This window comes from Triticum urartu, chromosome 5A (genome assembly GCF_056163025.1).
Source record: "Triticum urartu cultivar PI428250 chromosome 5A, HENAU_Tu73, whole genome shotgun sequence".
Classification (NCBI taxonomy): Eukaryota; Viridiplantae; Streptophyta; class Magnoliopsida; order Poales; family Poaceae; genus Triticum; species Triticum urartu.
In genome coordinates this window covers 216,108,744-216,117,308 of record NC_141877.1, presented here as the reverse complement: position 1 = coordinate 216,117,308, position 8,565 = coordinate 216,108,744, and positions in this window count along the sequence as shown.

Here is an 8,565-nt window from a genome sequence, read left to right as displayed (position 1 = left end):
GGAGCTAAGTAAGGTTGTTATGTCATTTTCGAGGAAAATAAGCTAATTATAGGTCATTTTGGAGCTAAGTAGGTCATTTCTTAAGCTAAGTATGCATTTTTTAAGAAAACACTTGGGAAAACTTACAATCATCACGGAGGTGAAGGACCGGCCGGGTTTGCGCCAGTGCCAGACAGAGAAGGACCAGCTGGGGTTGCGCCAGTGCGAGACGGAGAAGGATTAGTCGACGCTTGTCCGGAGGCATGCTGCACGAAAGATCATTAGAAATGTCTCATTAGCATGATGCAACTGAAATGTGAATACTAGTAACTAATGAGCATTCAAATGAAACTCACCGTGTCCACTATACCAATCTGGGGCATCGGCGGAGGGGTCTTACCGTTTTTCTTGCACACGGACTGCACATTTTGTTTTCACGAGTTAGTCATATTAGTTAGTAACGAAACGAAGATTACATGCATGATTTGGCTAATATGTAGGAGAAACTTACCACAAGGAGCTCGTATAGGGCCCGGTGAGATGCGTCATTCTGGTTCCTCTTGGCCTCCGACAGACTAGCCGTCCACTCCCACAACTCCCTCTCCCTCTGCTCAGCCTGCCTGTTTGCCTCCGCCATAAGCTACTGGGCCCTAGCCTCGATGGCGAGCTCCATTGGCCGTGGACGAGGCGATATCTCAGGATCGGAGCTCGTCTAGCGCTTCTTTATCTCTCGTAGAGTTCGAGGACAACGTATGAGTCCATCCCCAATGGCTACCGAGCCATGGTACCTCACGTCGCTAGATAGCATCACGATCTCTGGATCAAAAGGACCCTGGCTCGGGTTGAAGTCTTCCCCTTTCCTCGTCTTCCCAACGTCTTTGTACCTCACGAGCTTGTTGTGGGAGGAGATTTTGGTGAAGCTCTCTGGATGATCGAGGCCATCCTCAGAGAATGCCTTGGCCTTCTTGTACGGGGCAGTATGGGCCATGGCATAGAGGTCGTACAGTGGTGGCACGTCCTTCTTGTTGTGTTTTGCCTAAAAGAGAGGAACAAAATATTAGTTAAGGGCTCAAGCTAGCATGAAAAATGAAATTGCATGAATCATGAAGCAAACCACATACCCAGTGATCCCCGTACTCAAACAGGTTGGAGCTCCCTTGATGGTGTGGCACACCTTGCATTTGGGAACGCTTATCCCTGTCCTTGTTGTGGAAGCCTAGCCATTGGGGAGAGCACCACTCATCCACAAATGCCTCCCAACAGTCCAACCTATCCGCACACCATCTCGGGGGCACCACACCATCTCGGGGGCACCTAAGTTAGATAAAGAGAAATTTTAGCTCTACACCTACGAATCAAATCAAGGAAACTAAGTACAAGGCCTTAAGAATAGGTAATTACCTTCATGTACTTCTCCTTACTCAGGTACTTGACGTGACACTTCTTCTTGGCCCTCTTAATGTTAGTCGAGGCATAGTAGTCTCGAACAGCCTGCAACCTAGTCTCGAACAGCCTGCAACCTAGCCTCGTGCCACTAGCCTCCGGAGTCATGTGGGACGAAGACTCTGGGACCCGAGTCTCGTGGGACGAAGACTTTGGGACCCGAGTCTCGTCGGATGAAGGCTCGGCGACCCGAGGCTCGTCGGCCTAAGGCTCATGGACCGGAGTCCGAGATGGGTCCAAAGTAGACGGGTCCACCTGAGACAGAGCACTCCGGTGGTTGGGAGAATCAGCTGGGGGTGTCGACGAGGAAGGTGCATTAGCCTTGCTACCTCTCCCGCCGCCACGTCCACCTCTAGTTGCACCCTCTTTGTCTTTCCCCGACCTCTCCTGGCCGAAGAATAAGCGCCCGCCCGTGTTGTCATACTGTCTACCAGCGCTCTCCGAAGGTGCTGGGGGTGGAATAATAGCACCCCTCCCAGCACTCGTCGAGGAGGGTGGCTCGGAGCGCTCTCGACCTATGCCCACTGAGGGAGTCCTGGACTAAGGGGTCCTCGGGCGTCCGACCTGTTATCCATGGGCTGGACTGATGGGCTATGAAGACATGAAGGGCGAAGACTATACTCGTGTGCGGATTAGACTCTCCTTGGCGTGGAAGACAAGCTTGGCGACCAACTATGAAGATTCCTTCTTATGTAACCGACTCTATGTAACCCTAGATTCCCCCCGGTGTCCATATAAACTGGAGGGGTTAGTCCGGAAAGGATATACTTGAAAGTGCGTTATATCGACTAGAGGGGGGGTGAATAGGCGATTTTTATGAAAATCTTCAAAACGTGAGAGTTATGAAGACAAACAGTGAAGATTATGCCTATTACTGTGCAGCGGAAGTTAGATTACACTAGGCCAGCCATGGTCATGTATTCAATAGAGTGAAAGCGCAATGACAAACAGCTTCAGTGTAATAAGGATCAGGTAGGAAGAAGTTATGAAGCCAAACAGATCATACATTCATGTTGTGAAGACAAAAGATAAAGCAAGCATGCAATGGCTTCACAATGAATAACTGTAAGTAAAAGGAAGTGAAGATGAAACCAGTGACACGTTGAAGACAATGATTTGTTGGACCAGTTCCAGTTGCTGTGACAACTGTACGTCTGGTTGGAGCGGCTAGGTATTTAAACCAAAGGACACACAGTCCCGGACACCCAGTCAAGGACACTTAGTCCAAGACACCCAGTCCTCACCGTTTTCTCCTTGAGCTAAGGTCACACAGACCTCGCACAATCACTCAGGTAAGTCTTCAAGGTAGACTCCAAACCTTCACAGACTTCGTTCACTGGCAATCCACAATTTCTCTTGGATGCTCAGAACGCGACGCCTAACCGTCTGGAGGATGCACAGTCCTCAAGTGTAATAAGTCTTCAGATCACACAGACAAGAAGACTTAAGTGATGCCCAATTTACTCTGGCTCTGGGTGGTTAGGGCTTTTCTCCTCACTAGGAATTTTTCTTTCAAAGGCTTCGAGGTGGGTTGCTCTCAAACGACAAAAGTCGTGCGCTGAAATCTGAGCAGCCAACCGTTTATGGTTGTGGGGGGTGGACTATTTATAGCCACTTGGCAACCCGACCTGATCTGTCCGAAATGACCCTGGGTCACTAAGGAACTGACACGTGTACCAACGGTCGAATTTTGAACTCACACGGCAACTTTACTTGGGCTACAAGTAAAGCTGACTTGTCTGACTCTGGACAAGATTTTCTCTCAAAGTCTTCGCTCGAAGACATAGGATTTTAATTAGGCATCACTTAAGTCATTCTGACTGGTTCTCTTGGACCCCACTTAACAGTACGGTGATTCCTATGACACAATATAAATGAAATAAAACTACGAAGGTTCTAAGTCTTCGAGTTCCATAAGCTTCATAGGGAGTCTTCTCATGTCATTGTCTTCAATATGAATATCTTCATAAACCACCATTGTCTTCAATGTCTTCATACATTTTTAGGGGTCATCTCTGGTAATAAAACCGAATCAATGAGGGACTTCTACCTGTGTTTTCCTGCAATTCTCACAAACACGTTAGTCCCTCAACTAGGTTTGTCGTCAATACTCCAAAACCAACTAGGGGTGGCACCAGATGCACTTACAATCTCCCCCTTTTTGGTGATTGATGACAAACTAGTTGAAGTTTTCAACGGGGAACATAATTTGTGAGATAGTAAAGGAATTTGTCTTCATAAGTTGCAAGGGCTCCCCCTGAAGATGTGCATATAAGTAATTTGCCTTTTGAATGCAAATGCACATGGCAGGTTGTACTTGTGGAGATCCACTTCAACTTATGATGACAATCCACTATGCATGTGAAAGTATATGAAGATAATGACATGCATAATGGAAAATGGACGTCTGCAGTAAGAGATGAGTGCGGAATTTATCGTCGCATAACGGAGTGACAAACAGGTAGCAGACGGCCATCAAGGCTAAGTGTTACAACTCAAAGAAGCAAATGTAGCAAAAACGGGAGTTGTAAGCACGAAGCAAAATGTAGCAAAATATAAAGGCACCCGCCCAAGTGACCCGCTTGAAGACTATAAACATCATGCTTCTCCCCCTTTTGTCAGTGATGACCAAAAAGGTTTGAAGACATAGAGTTTTCTACGCGTTCCCAGGCGCAGCAGGATCGGTGGAGTTGTTTGGTGGCGGTGCAGATGAGCTTGGTGCAGATTCGACGTGTGTTGAAGCAGGTGGAGATGATGTCGCGTCGTCGTCTTCTTCAATAATCCGGGCAGACACGGTGGCAGCAGAAGAAGAGAATTCTGACTCTTCAAGGGATGGTGTGCTTCGCATCACAGCTCTTCTTGGAGGCGTGGAGTCAAATTGGAATCTCTCTCTGAAGCCATCCTCTTGCAGTTCAGCTTCATTGCTCATCATGGTGAGGCCTTTCCAAGTGCGGCGACAGGTCTCATGTGCGACAAACGCATTCTTGGTTGCCAGATTTCTGATGCGATTGACGTCTTGCATGATGCTTCTCATCTGCCATTTAAGCCAGTCGTGATGCCTATCTTGCTTTTGGTGAAGAGCCACAAGAAGCTCTCGGTCATTGAGTGCTCGAGCGTGCTTCTTGGGTCTCTTGGCAGCTGTGCTGTCAGTGGCTTCAGTTGATGCAGGGGCACGTGTGGTGCCAGCCATTGGATACACTCGGGAGAGAGCTTCAACACCTTCAATATTTTGAGTGAAGCTCTGGTGTTCTGCATTTTGAAGACTTAATGGTTGCTTGCCAGGCTCTGGATATATTGCTTCAGCAGATGTGTCCACATCTGGCAAAAATATCCTATGGTTGCGGGCTGAGGGTTGATAGGAGATTGTAGAGTGAAGCTTGATCAGCCTCATAACCCAAGGAGCATAGAACTTTAATCCAAACAGTTCTGAGGCAGATGCTGCAAAGTGACGGATGAAGAGATCCTGTGCATTGAAGCATTTGCCATGAAGAATGCAGAAGATGAGAGTCTTCATTGCACCATCAATTGTTGCATATCGAGAGTGTCCCTTTATAGGCCATAGAGTCCGCCTTATGATGTGATATATTGTTCTGGGTAGGTACTCTAAGTCTTCAACGAAGAACCTAGTTGGATAGGGTGCATTAGGAGGCAGTGGCTTCATTATTGAGAGCATCTGACTCATATCTGGCTCAGGACGCTGAAATATGCTCTCAATTGCTTCAGCATGGAGTTGGCACCCTTCTTCAAAGAATTCGCCAGGAGTGGGAAGGCCGGTAAGCTCAATTAGGTCGAAAGCATTGGCTTCATGATGGATATTGCCTGTCATCCACTCCGAAATCCATGTCTTCGGATCTCTGTTATAGCCTTTGATATGCAAAGTGGCATAGAACTGGAGCAGAAGCTCTTCGTTCCAGTGCTCTTCATCAATGATAAATGGCAGCAAACCCACTTGCTTGAAGCAATCCAGTGCTTCTTCCAGACCAGGCAGACCAGCAACAGCTTCAACCTCAAGGCGCTTGTGAGGAAAGATGCGGCCTTGGTTGTATAGGATGCATGAATAATAGCTGCGCTGTTGATGGCTCCAGAACCTATCTGATACAATCCGTTCCCTTGAATAAGGGTTCTTGGAGCGGTCGAAAAACGTGTTATCTGCCCTGAAGCCGTTGATGTTGAAGGAACCAGGAGCTGATGCAGGACCGGGGAACCTTGGCAGTCGTGGGATCGGCTTCTGGACCTGGGGTCTGTACGCAATATGATAGTTGAATTGTGGTCCGGCAGCAGACTCAGGCACAGAATGTTCAGGAGCAGTAGCTTCATTGTCTTCTGAAGCTATTGTTGGGTTGGGCTCCACATTTGCTTCGGCGTTGTTTGTGGCAGCCTCAACATTTGCAGACTCAGGCACGTTCTCCTGGAGAACTGCTTCTTGTTGGTGTGGGGGAGTTGGAGCTTGTGGTATCTCTGCATGCTCTTCGGCTGATGCAGTCAGAATGTCGTCAGCAGCCTGAGCCCTTGGCCCTTTGCGAAGCCTACGGAATGTAGGCGCCGGTGGAGTTGTAGTGGGTTGGGGCTCATCTTCCTCCTATGGGCGATCTGCCCACAATGCATCTTGTGTGATTGGCGTTAATGGACGACCAATACTGATCAGTTCGCTTGTCTCAAGCTGAGGAAGGGCTGCATCACCTTGCACATTGTCTTGGAGACCAATGTCTTCAGCAGCGTTGGGTTCGTCTGCTGGAATGTCTTCAGCGTTGGGTTCATGCACAGTCAACTGACGATCTGCGTCAGGATAGTGGACGGAGAGGGGTTCAACTGTCAAGGGCTCTGTGGGAGCAGCCCGAGATTTCTTGGTCTTGCGCTTCTTGATGATGGGTTCAGAAGGAGAGGCTTCAGAATGTTTTCTCTTCTTAGCTTCAGCCTCTGTAGTCCGTGTCTTCTTGTGCTGTGAGGCGGTTGATCGACTCTTTGGCTTCGAGCCAGTCGTTGCAGCGGGGAAGACAATCGGAGCAGTTTCTGACCTTGGCGCTTCAGGTTCAGGCACAGCATCCTTCTTTTTCTTCTTCGCGGCCATCCTGGGGTCAATGCCGGGACGCCCAAGTGCCTTGCGCTTCTCTGCCTCATTGTAGGCCTGCACGCAGTGATCAGCCAAAGTCTTCATGCGCTTTCGCGAGCCTTGAGCTTCAGCACGCGTCTTCAGAAAGTTCTCTTTCAGTTCGTGCAACATGATCTTGAAGTTTTTCACTTCTTGCACGCTGAGCTTGGCCACGTGCTTCTTGAACTGAGCCTTTTCATAATCAATTTTCTACTTCAGTTCTACAATTCGCTGGGCTATTGCAAGTTCTGAAGCAATTGCACCTTGAAAGGCAACGCTGAGGCCTATTGGTAGCTACAGATCATCGAAGCTTATGTCTGGTGTGTCAAACCATTCATCAATGAAGCTGTGGATGACGGCGACATCAAACAGAGGCAGATTGTTGAAGATTTCGGCCTCCTCCTTGCTCTTGATGAGCTGCTCAAGTGCGTCATCTCCAAGATCCTCATCGCTTGATAGATCAATGTTTTCACAGCGCAGAACGGCAGCAGCTGTGAGCTCTTTGCCTGTGTGTGGCTGAGGCTTCTTGGCTTCTTGGGGCTTGGACACTCGTGATAAGCCTTTTGACTGCATACTGGCTTCAGGAGGTGCAGTTGCTAAAGGCTTCACTCTTGCGATCTTGGGAGAAGCGGCTGGCTTTGAAGCTTTTGGCTTCTTCTGCTTTGGCTTTGGCGCAGCAGGGGCGTCATCTGACTCAGTATCTGCTGGAGGGTCATTCACAGCAGTCCCTTGGACTAGGATGCGAGTGATGAGGCCTGCAAGATTGGCATACGGCCCGATGGTATTGGGATCGGCGTCGCGTGTGCCATCTGCCCTTGGTGAGGAGGGACCAGGGTTGAAGTCAAGCCCAAATTTCTTCTTATTTATCTTCGCTGATTGTTGTGCAAACTGAAAGTTGCGCTTGAAGAGATTATCATCGCGGCACCAGAGAAGTGATGACGGATGTGCTTCAGCTGGCTTTGGTCCTCTCACCATGCATGGATAGAAGCCTTGAGCAATAGCTTCGACTCTGGACCTGGGTACGAGATTTTTGTATAGTACGTCTCCCCACGGTCTCTTGATGGTGCACTTCTCCGCATATTCCTGAGTGACGAAGCGGTAGTGGAACCATTGCTCTGCCCAATATCTTCGAATCCATTGGATTCGTGTCTTGCGTTGACCATAGCTTTCTTCAGGATCAGTTTTGTACATCTCTGCCAATTCATCAGGCAGATCTTTGGACGTTTCACCACGTCGCTATCTGCCTCCCTTCCTTGCTGCTGTTTCTGAAGCCATGAATAACTTGGAAGGCTTCAAGATGTTCAAAGGCTTCAAAGGCTTCCTTTTGCAAGAACTGGCTTCAGGAGAGTTGATGTGATGCTGCAAGTACTCACACTTGGAACTGCTAGACAAAGTGAGAGTTGAGGTCGAGCAGTTCGATCCTCCGTGCCCTAACTTGGCGACGGAAGACACCTACGGCGACGGCGGAGAGAGCGATGTCCGCTGTCGGCGTGAAAACGGCGTCGGAGAGGTTGCGGCAGTGAAGTGCTTCGTTGCCGGCGTCGTCGAGTGCTAGCGGTGGCGCTAGGGTTCATGCGAGGGTGGAAGAAGGAGATAATGACCGCAGTGAATCGTGTATTTATAGGGATAGAGGCGGCACTGCGCTATTACGCAGGTACCCCTGGCGGTTCGCATTTGAGGCACGCGTGGCCAGTTAGAGGAAGATTGGGATTTGTTCCACGTCCCACGCACGCCTAAATTGTCGGGCGGTCGTTCCTGCTTCTCCGGATATTATGTGGAGGACTGAGCATTAAAAACGGACTTTTATGGTTGTCACTATGTCTTCAGCTGACAAGGACACGGTGAAGACATTTGACAGTTTCAACAGAATGCATATGACTTGGAGAGATAGAGTTTGAGATAGAAAGCATAGAGAGGTTAGGGTCCGATCACATTCACTTAGTTCAAAAGATTCAACCCAGAAGACATAGCTATAAGTGAATGCTGTAGAGGACAGAACATCAGTACATATATATCCATTTAATCAACGCAGTGAAGATAATTATGAAGACATA